The sequence below is a fragment of the Manis javanica genome, chromosome 9 (genome assembly GCF_040802235.1).
Source record: "Manis javanica isolate MJ-LG chromosome 9, MJ_LKY, whole genome shotgun sequence".
In the NCBI taxonomy this organism is placed as follows: Eukaryota; Metazoa; Chordata; class Mammalia; order Pholidota; family Manidae; genus Manis; species Manis javanica.
The window spans coordinates 10,071,424-10,086,132 of record NC_133164.1 but is presented as its reverse complement, the minus strand read 5'-3'; the positions used below and the strand labels follow the sequence as shown (position 1 = coordinate 10,086,132).

General features: G+C 43.1%; 1 protein-coding gene across 1 annotated transcript in view; it reads left to right on the top strand.

Moving 5' to 3' along the window:
- Positions 1–9,130, top strand: part of CLYBL (citramalyl-CoA lyase) — a 269,007-nt gene extending 259,877 nt beyond the window's left edge. The window contains exon 11 of the mRNA XM_073212402.1: positions 9,026–9,130. The gene's annotated coding sequence lies outside the window, so the exon portion shown is untranslated. The remainder of the gene's footprint in view (positions 1–9,025) is intronic.
- The last annotated feature ends 5,579 nt before the right edge of the window (positions 9,131–14,709 follow it).

The window sequence follows — 14,709 nt, the reverse complement described above, 5'->3', positions numbered from 1 at the left end:
TTTTCCTATCCCATCTGAGGCTCATGTGTGAGCACACATGCACACACACATACTCGGGAAGTTGCCATCCCAAGCTAACAGCAAAGATTCAGTATCTTCATTTCTCATCTATCTTTGTCCACAAACATTTTCATTTAATCTTAACTAATTCCACCTTGAAATCAAAAACTTTGACCACATCTTGACTCTTAAAGGTGAAATATAATTTTATTTTGGTAATTGACTTAATATTCATTTATGAATATTGAAATGTGAGGCAAACATAAATTTTCCAAATTCATAAGATTGCCCAAAATACATCACGGGGATTGGGGACGTTTCTGAAGCTAGCTCCATTTGAAGACTTCTGAGACTTCTGAATTTAGGAAGATGTTCTTGAGCAGAATTATCTGGGAAGTGAATCTAATTTTCTTATTTACTTGTATTTAAATTGTAAAACTGTAGAAATCACAGCATTTTGGTGCCAAAGAAGGACTTCAGAAATCAGCTAGGTTAATGGTTCTAGACCCTAGCTATGTATTAGAGTTACCTGATGGGTATTTAGCATATACCAATGTCTGGGCCCCACCAAGACTCATTAAATCAGAAGTTGGTCTGCCCTGTCATTTTTCAAATTAAAAAGAAAAACAGTCAAACAAAACCCTGAAAGATTGAACATAGCTTTTACATTAGAAGCCTAAGGTACAGTACTATAACATAATTTGGGAACTCCTGGCAACTCTAAACTTTAAAAAGCAAACTGACTTAAATAAGTTTTGGGCCACATGAATTAGAAAATAGTTGATTGATTTATCCCATGTGACATACTTTCTAATGTTATAGACATTCATATCCCTGACTGATCACAGAACAGATTGGAATATCAGTCTTGAAATGTCTCACATTTAATTTTTAAAATAATATACACTTGTGTGGACAGCTGCCCTCCTGTGACTTTCACTTAAAAGTTTGACCTCTTCAGTGACAGCATCATGCTTCTTGACTAATATTCTGTGAATTTATTTTTCTTATGTATATTTTAAAAGTATAGGCAAAAAGCAGTATTTGTCCTGGTGTCATCTAAAGATCTCAAAACCCCTGAACTATTGAGCTTTTTACCTTGTACAGTTTTTATAAAAAGGGAGGCAGAGGGATGGCAAATAACTCATCAAAGCACCGTGGTCCCCCTAAGACGAGTGTGAGCTTAGCCATCACCTCTGCTGGCCTAAAAGCAGGAGAGGCCATGCTGGGCACGGGCCCCTTCCATTGAGGAGCCTCAGCTGGGGGCACAGCAGGCCTTTGAGCCATTTTCGTAAACATTTGCCCTCACCCTGCCTCACCCAAGATCATCACCTCCCTCACCTTTCCCGTTCCCCTGACCTGTCTCCTCCCCTTTCCCCAGGAGGGATGGCAAGCTTGCAGGTCATTAAAAGAAAGGGAGAGCCCAGTCACTGGGACTCGAGGGCCTGGTCTTCTCAGACCAGGACCTCCCAAGAGAGCTCCAGGAGGCTTTGATCTCAGTTATTCGCTTTGGGCTAAAAGACCTCTGGTTGGCCACTCCTTTAGGACCCTAATAAGGCCAGGACCTAGGATCACAGATGCAAACCTTTTTTTTTTTTTCCACAAAGGGAACACTGAGATGCAATGATTAAAGCTATAGAGTTGAGGGTAGGTTAACATATGGCAGACCTCCGTATAATGCGTTCATTAATTCACTCCCCGGCTCCAGCAGACACTTACTGAGCTGCATTACATCACTGTGGCCAACAACATCAGAGTGCTGGGCTGAGAGAGTACTCCTCACTACCCCCGAGAGGGTCCCGGCCCTGAGGCCCCTGTGGTCCGAGAGTTCCATCAGGAGTGAATAAAGGTGGGCGGGCGAGGCCTTTCTTACTCAGCCCCCCACCCATTCTGTTCTAATTACCCTTCATTATCCTTTACAACAAACATGCAAATCAAGAAGAACCTAGCTCCAGGTCTGAGACCAAAAAGAGGAAAAGGAAGAAATCGGAAAGTATCTTAGAATTACATTTTCATGCATCCATGAAAAAGAATGTTTATAGATTTAAAAATTTTGATGCAAGAACTGAAAACAATAATAAAAGTTTTTTTTCCTATAAAATTAATCATTTTATGAGTGATAACCTCCAAGGGCCACACACATACAGCTGGTGGCAGGGTATCTAGGTATAATCCTCCTGGAAAATACTTGGCAATGCGGATCAACAGATTTATTGTCATTTCTTGTACCTTTTAAATCTATCCTAAGGAAATTCTATGATCCTAAATGTAGAAAAAGCCTCATTCACTAACACTCCTTCATTCACAGTTGTAGAGATATCGTTACATCAACCACGGGACGTTTACTTAATGGAATATTAGGCAACTGGTCTTTCTGAAGAAGACAAGAAAATGCTTTTAATATAAAGCTAAGTTCAAAAACAAGATGCCAAGCAGCATGTGCAGAGTCTGGAGCTAGACTGCCTGTCTCTACTACTGATTAGCTGAGTAACCTTGGGCAAGGTACTAGCTTCTCTGTGCCTCAGTTTTACAATCTGTGAAATGGGGGTAATAATAGTACCTATCTCATAGGATTGTTATGGGACTTAAATGAGTTAATATGTATAAAGAACAGTCCCTGACACATAGTAAGCCCTTGATAAAGGTTACTGTTATTATTACAATGTCGTTACATAGAAGAAAATATACAAAGAAGTCACATAAGAAGAAAATATACCAAAATGTTAGCAATTGATGTGTTTGGATGATGGAATTACTGTTGGTTTTTATTTTTTCTTCTTTTTACATTTTTATGTTTCCAAAGTTTTCATTAGATATATATCTAATTTTTAAAAACAAAATTGGAGCTAATTACAAAATATCTATTGCACACTGCTTTTGGATATTATGTGGTTACACCTATAAGACAGTGAGTGGAGGGGACCCAGCAGGTGGTTTTCATATGATCTGAAACATCCTGCTTACAGGACTGGCCACGCGTGCCGCCACCGAGCTCCCTCTGGCCTGGGTTCCACACCCCCCTCGCATCACAGGGGAGCACGCTTGGCTCTACTGGGTAGTAGAAAGCACCCAGGAGTCTCTTGAAGACTAAGGTAACCTGAATTCCAGTTCCTGCTCTGCCACCCACTCCCTGTGGGTTCTTAGGAAAAACCCCTTCTTTCTCTTTAAGGTGGGATCTCTGATACAGTTAACAGCCTCCAAGGATTAGGAAAGCAGTGGAGAGAATTTTTGAGATACTGCTTCGGTGGTAGAAAAAGAGATCTTGAAAACTGCAATACTCTACCCCCGCTGTCCAGTCTCAGACATCCTACCTCCAGCGTGGATGGCCCACCTGCTCTCTTTACACACCTGGACCTGGTGCGAAGGGCACTTTGGAGGAGGCTGGCTCCTTAACCATTTGTGGAGTCACTCCTGCTTCCAGGAGAATGCTACAAACAGGCCTTCAAAGAAATACCAGAAGCCAAGTGTACTATCTGTCATCATTTAATAATGCTTGAAGCTTTTCATAAACCAAAAGGGGATGAAAGAGCCCTACTTCTAATTGTGGGAGCTCAACCATTCTTCTATCAGCCCTACACCAAACAGGCTTCCTTTTAAAGTATTAGATCTGACTAATATGGACAACCAATGCCCCTGGTAAACAAAATAGGAATAAGATAACTGTCTGCAACTTGATTTCATTACACAGTATGATAAGAAGGGAATTGATAAGTTGCCATGACAAACAGCCTAGTATTATTTTTTGTGAAATAGGCAAATGTGTCCAATTTAAAGAATGTCAACATCATTTTTCTATATATAGTCTTGTGAGGTTGAAAATAAAAACTAGAGACAGAAAGTTTATCTACTTTGTTCATTTCTGGCATCTAGCATGTTGCTTGCCCTTAATAAGATTTTGCTGAATGAATGAATGAATGAATCAGTTAATGAATTAATGAACAAATGAGAGATGTTCTCCTCTATATTGTGTCAGATGCTGGGGATATAGAAATATGTAACTCACTCTAGTAGTGGAGCCAGACACACAAAAGAAAATGACTCAAATACAATGTGATTGATACCTAAAATCATACCAGTAATAGTATCCATGTTTCAGCTCCACCTTTGTGTTAGTTACTTAAACACAGTAAACATAATTCCTGTCTTCAAAAGTTCACAGTCTACTGTGGAAAACAAACATGAAGCATAGAAAGCACAATACTACACAGAAAGCAAAAGAGAAAACATACACAGCGGAAAGGCAGCACTTTTGGTCATGTAGACTCTGGATCAGACGGCTTGAGTTGACAAAGCTGTGTGACCTTGGACAAGTTACTTAGCCTCCATAGGATTCAACTGTCTCCTTTGTAAAATGAGGAGAATACTGGGACTATCTTACCAAGTTGCTGCAAGCGCTGAGTTAATGTCTGTAAAACACCCCAGATAGTACCAGGTTCATACCAATTACCAAATATAAATATACATGAAATAAATAAATCTTTCCTGTGTTCTCTCAGAATTTTCAACTCTCATTAAGAACTCTGGCTTTCTCTTTGTGCACATCTGATTATTCTTCTCTGATGGGACTCGAGACCAAATGCAACTCTACAGCTGTGAGCTTAGGTTTGATTCAGGGAAAGGAAAGTTAGATTCCTGTTTGTGAAAAATAATGAGCACTTGGCAAAACAAAACAATTCTCAAAACCAAGAGACACCTAAATCAGGATTGCAAATCTGTTCTAAACAACCACTACTCCCTTATGCCTAGTACAGGGCAGGCATTGCTAATCAACCTCAGTATCCTTTCCAAATGAGTCTAGATTCAGGCTCAGAATTGTTTTCCAAACAGGGCCCTAGGCAGTGACTACTACCCTGGACCAATTGTGTCTTCGGCTTAAACCTGGCCTTATGGTTGACCTCAGGGCTGTTGTTCCCAGAGAATACACTGGGCTTCCTTCCCAGCTCCGAGCTGCAGGGTCCACAGAGCGACTGCTCTTCTCCCATGGTGGAAGCCCAGCTCCCAAAGTGCCCTGCCAGCTCCTACTCTTTCTTTTATTTTTCAATATAATTTTTCCTTTTTTTTTAACTAAAGTATCGTTAATACACAATCTTGTATTGGTTTCAAATGTACATCACAGTGGCTCAACAGTACCCTTGATCAACTTATATTGTGATTGCAAATTATTGTACCCCTTTATCCCCCTGCCCCCCACCAGCAGCCACCCCAACCCCTGCCCCTTGGTAACCACCAGTCACTTCTCAGTGTCTATGAGACTACTGCCAATTTGTTCCTTCTGTTTTGCTTTGTTTTTATATTCCACAAATAAGTGAAATCATATGGTATTTGTCTTTCTCCGCTTGGCTTATTTCACTGAGCATAATACCCTCTAGGTCCATCCATGCTGTTGCAAATGGCAGGATTTCTTTTCTTTTTATGGCTGAATAATATTCCATTGTGTATATGTACCATATCTTCTTTATCCATTCATCTGTTGATGGACACTTAGGTTGCTTCCATGTCTTGACTATTGCAAATAGTGTGATGATAAACATAGGAATGCATATGCCTTTTTGAATCAGGGATTTCGTTCAGTTAAATTCCCGGGAGTGGAATTACTGGGTCAAATGGTATTTCTACTTTTAGTTTTGCGAGGAACCCAGCTCCCACTCTTGAGAGAACACCAATGGAGGGAGTTCTACTTGGTCCTCCTTCGTGGGTCCATAGCTAACTCTGTGACTTAAGCCAAGCAAGTTATTTAACCCCTGTGAGCCTCCAATTCTGATTCCTCCTGGGCAAATAGAGCCTTTCTCTTGGGATTGTTGCAAGGCTTAAATGTGATAATATATGTAAATAGACCCAGCTGGAGTACTGGAGTAGGCGCTCAGTAAATGGCTGGTGCCACTGTTGCTATGCCCAGCAACTCTGTCTTCGCACCAGCCAGGCTCCTTCATGACCTGGGTCCTGGCATTACGTAAAACGGGGCTGGGATGCTCTTGTTTAAGCTACTGTTGCCCCTCACTCAAAGACAGCATTAAAACTGTCCATGAACTCAAGGTCATACTGGCTTTGACGCCTAGGAGGAGGTGATGGCCAAGGCTGACTGACGGTGCGGAAGGGGTGAGGGATGGGGTGACGGGATCCCCGAGGTGCCTGCAGGGAGTCCATCACAGACCCTATTAGGAAACAATGGAAAGGGCTCTGGAGGGGGCGTTTTGCTCCCATAAGTGGAGAAGATGTCTTCTGGCGGTGGCCAGGGATGAGACCGGGTAGACTCTCCTGTCTGCCTTCTCCAGCTCCTCGTAATTCAGGGCTGGCTTACGTAAGGCTTTCCATTTCTGTGCCACTCGTCACCTCCTTACCTCCTAACATCGGACCTTGGTACAGATGACTCCGTTAAGAATTCCTGTCCCTTCCTCAATGGGAAGGGTTATTGTGCCCTGAGAAGCTTAGACTTGGCCTTTTCCCTCTACCTCTGCCTCAGCCTCAGCCCCCCCTGAGACACTGCCTCCCCTCTTCTGACTCTCCTTCCCCCTCTGCCTCAACCTCCCTTCTCTGACTGCCTCCCACTCTTTGCCTCCTCTCTCTGATTCTGTCTTGACCTGCTCTTACCAAATATGTGTGTGATGTCCCCCCACCATCACACCGAGGAGCAGGTCCCGCTCCCCCTTCCAGAGAAAACAGCCTTGCACCCTTTGGACGCAGTCCATGCTCAAGTGCAGAAAATTAGTCAAGGGCTGGCATCTCTCGGGAGACAGCTGTGTCACTCTCCTCTCCTCGGCATATCTGCCACTCTTCCTGAGCCCAGTCTGCGATTCTGCCCCTCCAAACCCAGGGCCCTTCATGTAGAGGCTCTCTCAACATTCCCATTATAGACTTCTCTTCTGAGAGTTTACAAGGTAACTGGGAAAACAAAATGAGCCCAGGCGGAAAGGTGCACTACCAGGGAGCAAATCCTGGCAGAGGGCATAGTGTAGTGCTTCCAGAGACAGAGTCAGCACTGAAATCTTGGCCAACTTAATGCCTACATTAAAAACGGATTTGTGCGGAATGCAGCCACTTCTTTTAATTGCTCCAAATAAATATCCTGGGTAATTTCAGAAAGGCTTCTGCAGTGGCTTCCCAAGCAGTGTGAGCCATATATTACCAGAAAGTGCTTTGGGGTATTGTTTGCTGAAAGGCGTTACATCAATTGAAATTCCTTTTGCTCAGAGCCGAGTCCTGAAAGTTCATGCAGTGAGAAACATTTCTCACCATGCACAAACTGAATTGTATATAAAATTAAATTTTCTGATTAAAATCTGCATTGTTGGACCTCCTGCTGGCTGCCATCATTTTACTGAAATAAGATACTATTTGTGGTAATGGCAGAGAGGGAAACCTGTTATCATTGATTGTAAACTGGCTTCACTCCTATGGCTTTAAAATCTGGAGAGCTATATTGTGCAAACATTGCATTTTCCATACAAATATTACAGAGCAAAGCTTTACTACTGATTCATCAGCTGGGGTGCAAGCGGGTTTACAGTCTGACCCTAAATCTCCTACACTGGGCTGCACTTAGATTCTGCAAGGTGGAAGATGCCACCAGGAGAACGAGACAGGCATATATAACCGTCTGTTGTGTTTTAATTTAAAAATATGCTTCTTCACAAAAACATTATTATTTGAGAGAGGAAGGAAGATGGAGAAGGTGAGGACTAGAAGGGTTTAAATCCTACAGCCTTGTACCCCCACCCCTGCCCCAGGAAACCACAGTATTGCCTTTAAAGATTCACCCCACCCCCACCTCTCTCTCCCACTGCCAACTTCCAAGCTCTGCCCAGCACTACTGACAGACGGGTCCAAGCTAATATCTTTGTTTAACAAGTGCAGAATCTGAAACAAAAAGTGGAGTTGTTGTTTTTCTCCTCCTGAAGATGTGTGCTTGGAATTAGAACCCCAAGGGCTAGCTTTTCATCTTTCATTTTTGCCCAGCTTGCAGTTTACAAGTGAATGCTCTCCGAAAGTCAACCTCAGCCAGGCGCATATAAATATTTTTTATTGCCTTCTAACCATTAGAATAGATTGTCCCTTTCTCTCATTTTGTAAATCATTTGGTTGCTTGGGTAATACAAAATAGCTTTGACTTACAAAGGAAGACTGGGGGGTGGAGCTGGAGGGGTTAGCAAAGTGATTGATCCATAGCGGCATATATCATATTTTGACAGAAATGAAGCCAAGACAAACCAATTTCTTAAGGAACAACCTAGTCTGAATTTAATGAACCCACCAAGTCTTCTTCTAGAAAGGAGCACTAAAGTTACAGGCAAAGCTGCTAGGGTAGAATACAGTAAGCCACTTCCTCTGAGGGAGCAAACGCTGGGGAAATGGATTGAGGTACATGGGTACCCAGAGTTAAGTGCATAGACCACCGGGAAGGCGCCTAGGTGATGGGCGGGATCACACACAGCACAGGGCTCAGAGTGTCCATTTGCAGCTTTGCCATAAAAGCCAGTCCTAGGTATTCATATGCATTAACCTAAGCTGTCTCACCTGTGTGGAAAACCTGTGGGGGCAGAAACAGGAAGTGCCTGGTGGGGTTCCTGACCTAATCCTTTGTGCACTGATTTGCCTATAGTAGAGTGTGGGGAGCTACTATTATCATGCCTACTTTGGTTTCAATTGCATAGTGATAAATTACAAATCCATGAATTAGCTATCTGAAAATTATTCTACTGGCTTTCTTCCTCCTAAACTTCTCTAATATTTTCTAGTCTTTCACAGTTTGTACAACTCTAACTAGCCTTAACTTGAGTTCCTTACGCGGTCATAGAGTTGAGAAAAAAACAATCTTTTCCCATTTTCTCTTCTTGCTTAACCATCCATATGAATGCCCTGTATTTGAAAACCAATAACAAAACCAGTTGCAGTAGTTAATTCACCCATTCAATATGTCTTGAATTTACTGGGTGCTAAGAACTAGACTATTAATCCTCTTTGACTTAAGAGTTCTGCCAGCCTGGGGGAAAATACATCCGAAGTCCCAGCTTTACTCTCTTTGAACTAGGATCTGAAGATCCCGAGAACCCACAGAAGGAACCTGCACCCGATGGTTCTTCTGGCTTCACTCGGCTCCTCTGCCTAGCATCCTACCTCTTGCCAGGTAACCAAGCACTCGTGTCTTCTTCCTGTTCACCAGAGGATTCCTTTCCAGGGCTCCCTCTGCTCTGGTCTTGACCAAAGATGGAACACTTGACCTCTCCGTGCCTCTCTGCCCAAATGTTGCCCATACTTTTGCTTAGGCTTCCATCGATTGCTTTAAGTAGTCATCAAGTTCTTGTTTCTGAGAAAAGTCATCAACAATATTCCACAGTTTGCATCAGGAAGACAACATGGCTGCCCCCGTATAGGGCATTATGTTCCTGCATATATCGAAAGGCTAGACCTCGAGGACTTGCCCTGCTTTGGGATGGGAAGGGATGGGGATCCTGGTCTCCATCTCAAGAAGAGGTGGATCCTCAGATAGGAATCTACAAATCCTATGGTTGGCTATCACCCAGTTATCTTCCCCACGGTTCCCCAAAGAGAAAGGCCAAACCCCATCCCCCCATGAATCTGCTCTTCCCCCATCACAGAGGCACCAGATTTATGAGGTGAACAGCCCTGGTGGTACCACTCTCCCCTCAGCAGACGGAGAGCTGAAGCCCCGTCATCCGTGAGCCGGGAGAGGCTCTGAGGGGTATGGCATGCCGCGCTCATCTGGCTTCTTCCTCTCCGCCCCGTCCCTCTCCATCTCTCCATCTTTTGCCTGGTATGAAGTGTCTTGCTTCAATCTTCCTTCTATTTCTTATTCCCTTCCAGAGTTCTAGGTCTTTCTTTTGGGTTGGCGGACACCAGAGGGCAACGTAATCTCACCTGCTCGTCACTGATTTCATTTAACCAATGGAGGGAAGAGTTTGAGAGCACCTGCAAGAACTAGGAGGTACGTGGAAATCATTCTGATTATGGAATAGCTAGCGCAGTAGAACAGCTCTCTCAGAGGCGCCCTGTGCCAAGGCATGCTGTTCCCATCGGTAAGTCATCTGTTCCAAAACTGTTGAAATGAATACCAACTCACCAGAGCACGACACTGGCAATATTTCCCTCCAGGCTCTATTTCAAAGAGACAACTTTCACATGATATGAGACCTGAGATTAAACTAACAGAAGTCATATATTATTCAAGGTGACACTGATGCTCCAGCCATTTTGTCTTTTGAGATCTGGTTTTTATTTTGTTTCAGAAATAATCAGTAAGACACTTAGCCCTGAATGTCTTGTCTGGGGAACAGGTCGTGGCACTCTAGGTGCTTTGAAGGTGTGCATAGGTTTATTTGGGCAAGTGAGGCTAAGTCAATCAGAACAATTGATCATGAGCCAGGCAGCAGAGCCCTGGGGGCAATAAATGCCTAAGCATCCTCTGGCAGACGTGAAAGTCCCTGCAATTGCATACTTTACCGCACACACTTGGAGAAGATGCCCTTTGAGTTCTAGGTCTTTCTTTTGGGTTGGTGGGCACCAGAGGGCAACGTAATCTCACCTGCTTGTCACTTTGAAAAATGTTTGGAAGGAAGTGATTCAGAAATTAAACTTGCTGAACTTACCATTTACCAAATAATCATCCTGACCAAGTTAACATTGGTATCTTTAAAGAGTAGACATTGTGGAGCTATGTAATCTGCTTGACCATCGGCAATGCGCTCAGTTATTTGGATCTAATTGTCTGGCCTAGATATTTTCTGCTTGGTGTCCTCAGCCTTTGAACCATTTCCAAAGCCAGAGCTTTATAGAAAGGGGCTTTGAAAATCCTTCCGTGATTCTATCCTTCTTTAGATGGATTTTTTTTTTATCCAAGTTGCTGAATTTATCTGTATGATTTTGCATTCATTTCTTCATCAACACCCTTTCTTTGATTAATTATCTAAAGCAAGGGTTGCTATCCTGAGGTCCATCAGTAGACTTGAGCATTTCCGTGAATCCCTTGAAATTGTAGGCAAAAGTCTATGTTTATGTACATTTATGGTTTTCTGGGTAGAGGGCCATAACTTTCATGAGATTCTCAAAGGGTGCATGACCTCCATCTTGTCACTGCATTCATGATTCAGAAATTAAATGATGTTCACTAGACCAGAGCCTCCCCAGTCAGTGTATAGGAATATGTTACAGGTGTGTGCCTACTCCTTGATCCCCTCAACACTTGGTGGCTGCACAGGGCCAGCAATAGCTGGAGCTTCTAAGCTGGTCATCTGCCGCCAAGACCTGCTATAAGAATATTATTTTTTCTGTGTGCTACAGTGTATAAAAGACAGTGAAGCACTGCATGAACTCCTCACTTTTAGCCCGTCCACCGTCTTTGTTCTCTGCACCTCTTCCTTATTTCCATGTCCTTAATGATGCAGAGGGAAGCGTGGTGGTGATTTGGCGCCTGTAGTATAACCTGCACTTTATACTCTCTGACAGGGGAGAAGGTGGTATGGTGGTCTCCCCTTCCTAAATTGCTCCCTGGTACCTACATCTTGGAATCTGCCTTGCCAGTTATGTGGTGGGGTGACACCAACTTACATCCCTATTTCCTAAGTGGTTCTCTTCACTAAGCCCGTGTATCTGCCTCTTTCCTGTAGGAGCTCTGCCTTGTCCATGTGCCTAGGAGAACCTCTATGCCAGTTCCTTAAATTCTCCCAGCCCCATTCCATATATTCCTCAAAAGATCTTTTATGCAGAGGTCCTTTCCAGCAAGAAATTCATTAAAATCTTACACAGAATCCATGTAGAACCAAATTCAAATTCAGCCATAACAAGCAGGGCAGACAAATTCCCATAGCTCCTGGATAACACAGAGCACCCTGAAAACTGTGTGACCTTCCAAGCCTTCACTGTCCGACCCCCAGGACACACAAAAATCTCACGTTCCATGACCTGATGGGCCATCCAGGGTCAGTCTCATTACGTGATGCTCAGATCATATCATTTTACTATCAATAATTCCATTTAAAAAGTGCCATTCACTTAGAATTTGTGATTCAGATTTTCATATGAATGATTTCATCAAAATGTTGACAGCTGTCTGTTGCACTTCAACTGTCTGCTTCAGTCTTAATCACCTAACTCTTAAATATTCTTTCAGCCTATATCACACTTCTGTGAGAGAATGAAACTACCTTTCTTCATTTTACCAGTTAGCCAAGCTGACCCCCCAAAATGTCAGTAATGGTGCCTGACAGCTTCAAAACTTTCTTCTTCTCTTTTTACTTGAACCACCTGGTCCTAGACACATCCCTGACCTGTAACTTTCTAGACAATACATGATTTCAAAAATACCTTACTTCTGAGAGAGAAGAAATTGCTGCTAAGGCGTAAGGAACTCTAAGTACATGTTTCTTAAATATGTTAGTGTAGTGTTACTAATCAAGAGATTATGTGGAGTAAAATAAGGACTGTGAAGTCAAGACTACATGTGCTGCCCTGCTTTGGGGGAACAGGGAGAGTCTGCTAAACCTGTCGCCCATAGAGCCTCAAGGCTTGTCCACTTCATTTTGCTACCCAGGAAAAACCACAAATCCACAGTTTTTTCTTAGGAACTACCACCACTAACTCTAAAATAACAAATTAATTCTTAGAATTTTTCCAACTGTAGTTAGAAAGGTCCCCCATCTTGGTGCCTCTCACAAGCATCACTTTCAGCTTCACAGGGCGTTGCTGAAGAATGTTGATGATGAGATGAACTACTTCCTTCTTAATGAAATGGGCAACCAGACTGAATTCAGGATCTCTCCACTTGAGAGATATAATCTCTAGTAAATCCTTTAAGACAGCAGTCATATCACTTTTCTATGTATTTTAGAAATACAGGGAAGTATTTGAATAAATGCCCGAAAATCACTAGAAGTCATTTTAAAACCTTTTTTTAGCCAATATCTGGAACTACAAAAAAAATATGTGATGGAATCCACCAAATAAAAAATATAAAAACTGTTACATTTTCTTATTAGAATAAAATAGTGTAGATTTATAAGTCGCAAAAAATTTTAATCTTGTTTTTAAAATGTTTGCTGAGTTGATAGAAAATGAAATGCTAGTCTATGGCCATACCACCCCGAACGCGCCCAGTCTCGTCTGACCTCGGAAGCTAATCAGGGTTGGGCCTGGTTAGTGCTTGGATGGGAGAAAATAAAATGCTGTGCTCCCATTAGCAGCCATGATAACCGCAGATTTACTAGTTATTGGTCACTAACCTTATGTGTGTACCAAACTTTGAAGGGAGAAAGGAGCACAGTTCATGGGGGAAATGTACAGTAGAGATTTGCAGGTGATTGTGAAGAGCTGGAACATTAAGCATACCTCCAAACTGGCCTCTAACTCAAATCATCTACAACGTAGATCACGCTGTTTTAACTTGATTTGCATATCCAGATCGCAGTGCTCAAGGGCTTGAAAAATTATGTAATACTGATGATAAACAATATTCCTTCTTCACCGGGAGCTGCTTGAATTTTGTTTCCAGTGATGACTCTATTTTCTATTGGTTTTAATGGCTAAGGTTTGAACTTAAGTGAAAATTTCCTTCTTTTGTTTTTTTTGCTCACTCATGAGTTTAAAGTATAAGGTTTATAACTTCTCATTTTTCTTTTGATCTAATTACAAAAGCTGCTTTCATATATACTCCTTATGTGACCATCTCTAAGTAAATGAGTGCTTTCTACTTGACACTCACCCAAAACGTTTTCTGATATGTTTTCAAAGTCTCTTGACCATAAATTTCCAAATCACCCAACCGTCCTGTGAGAAAGAAACAATAGGGAACCCCTAACACAATGGCTGCAGCATGAGCGCCAGCAAAATGGGTTTCTGCCCAGAACTGTGGCTGATGGCCTTTCGTTTTCTAATATATTTTCTCTCTCAAAACATAAATGCACAATAGGAAAATGAAGTAGAGAAACAATTCCACGTATAGAAGAGCACAGCTGGTGCTGGACTCTGGCAGCTTTCAAGTCCAATCCTATCGCACTGTACGTGAGCGGAGTAAGCTGTGTCACTTCTTTGAAGCCTTCCCTGACCCACCAACCCCACCTCTCCTTCATGCCCTCACTGGACCCTGTGCTGCATCGGTCACGTCCAGCCTGCCCCCATCCACTGGCTTCTGTGTTCATGTCCCTGACCACACAACAGACTCGAAGGTGGGAATAAGTGCCCCCATCAGCTATATCCCCATCAGCTGCCATGGCCTCTCTGACAGAGAATGTGCTTGTAAATGTGGGAAGAACATACTTGGGCTCTCCAGAATCCTTGTTTTATTCTCTGAATCCCACTAAGCACATTCATTTGGAAGCTACTTGCCATCTAGAACAAGGATGAATCAAGCCTTTTAGATTTTCTAGTTAAGACCCAGGTGGTGAGAAATACAAGTCTGTGCTGATACCCGAAGAAGCTGGGGTCAGCTAGGAAGGAGGGACGTGTGCCTGTGCTCAGGATAGGAGAGAATAGAAGGTACGTGGGGGAGAAGAGACTCCACGGAGGTCATGGAGTGAGGGTGAAGCCCGCAAACGCCGGAAGCCACACAGGAATACCGACAGGAGTGAGACACCCCCCCAGGTGTCAGCAGTGGCCCAGGGAAGTGCTGGCAGCGAACGATCTAACCCCCGTGGCTGTCTGAGGCCTTGCCCTCCCCTCCAGGCTGACTGGCTTCTGCTGCCTGGACAAGCTCTCCAGCTTCAG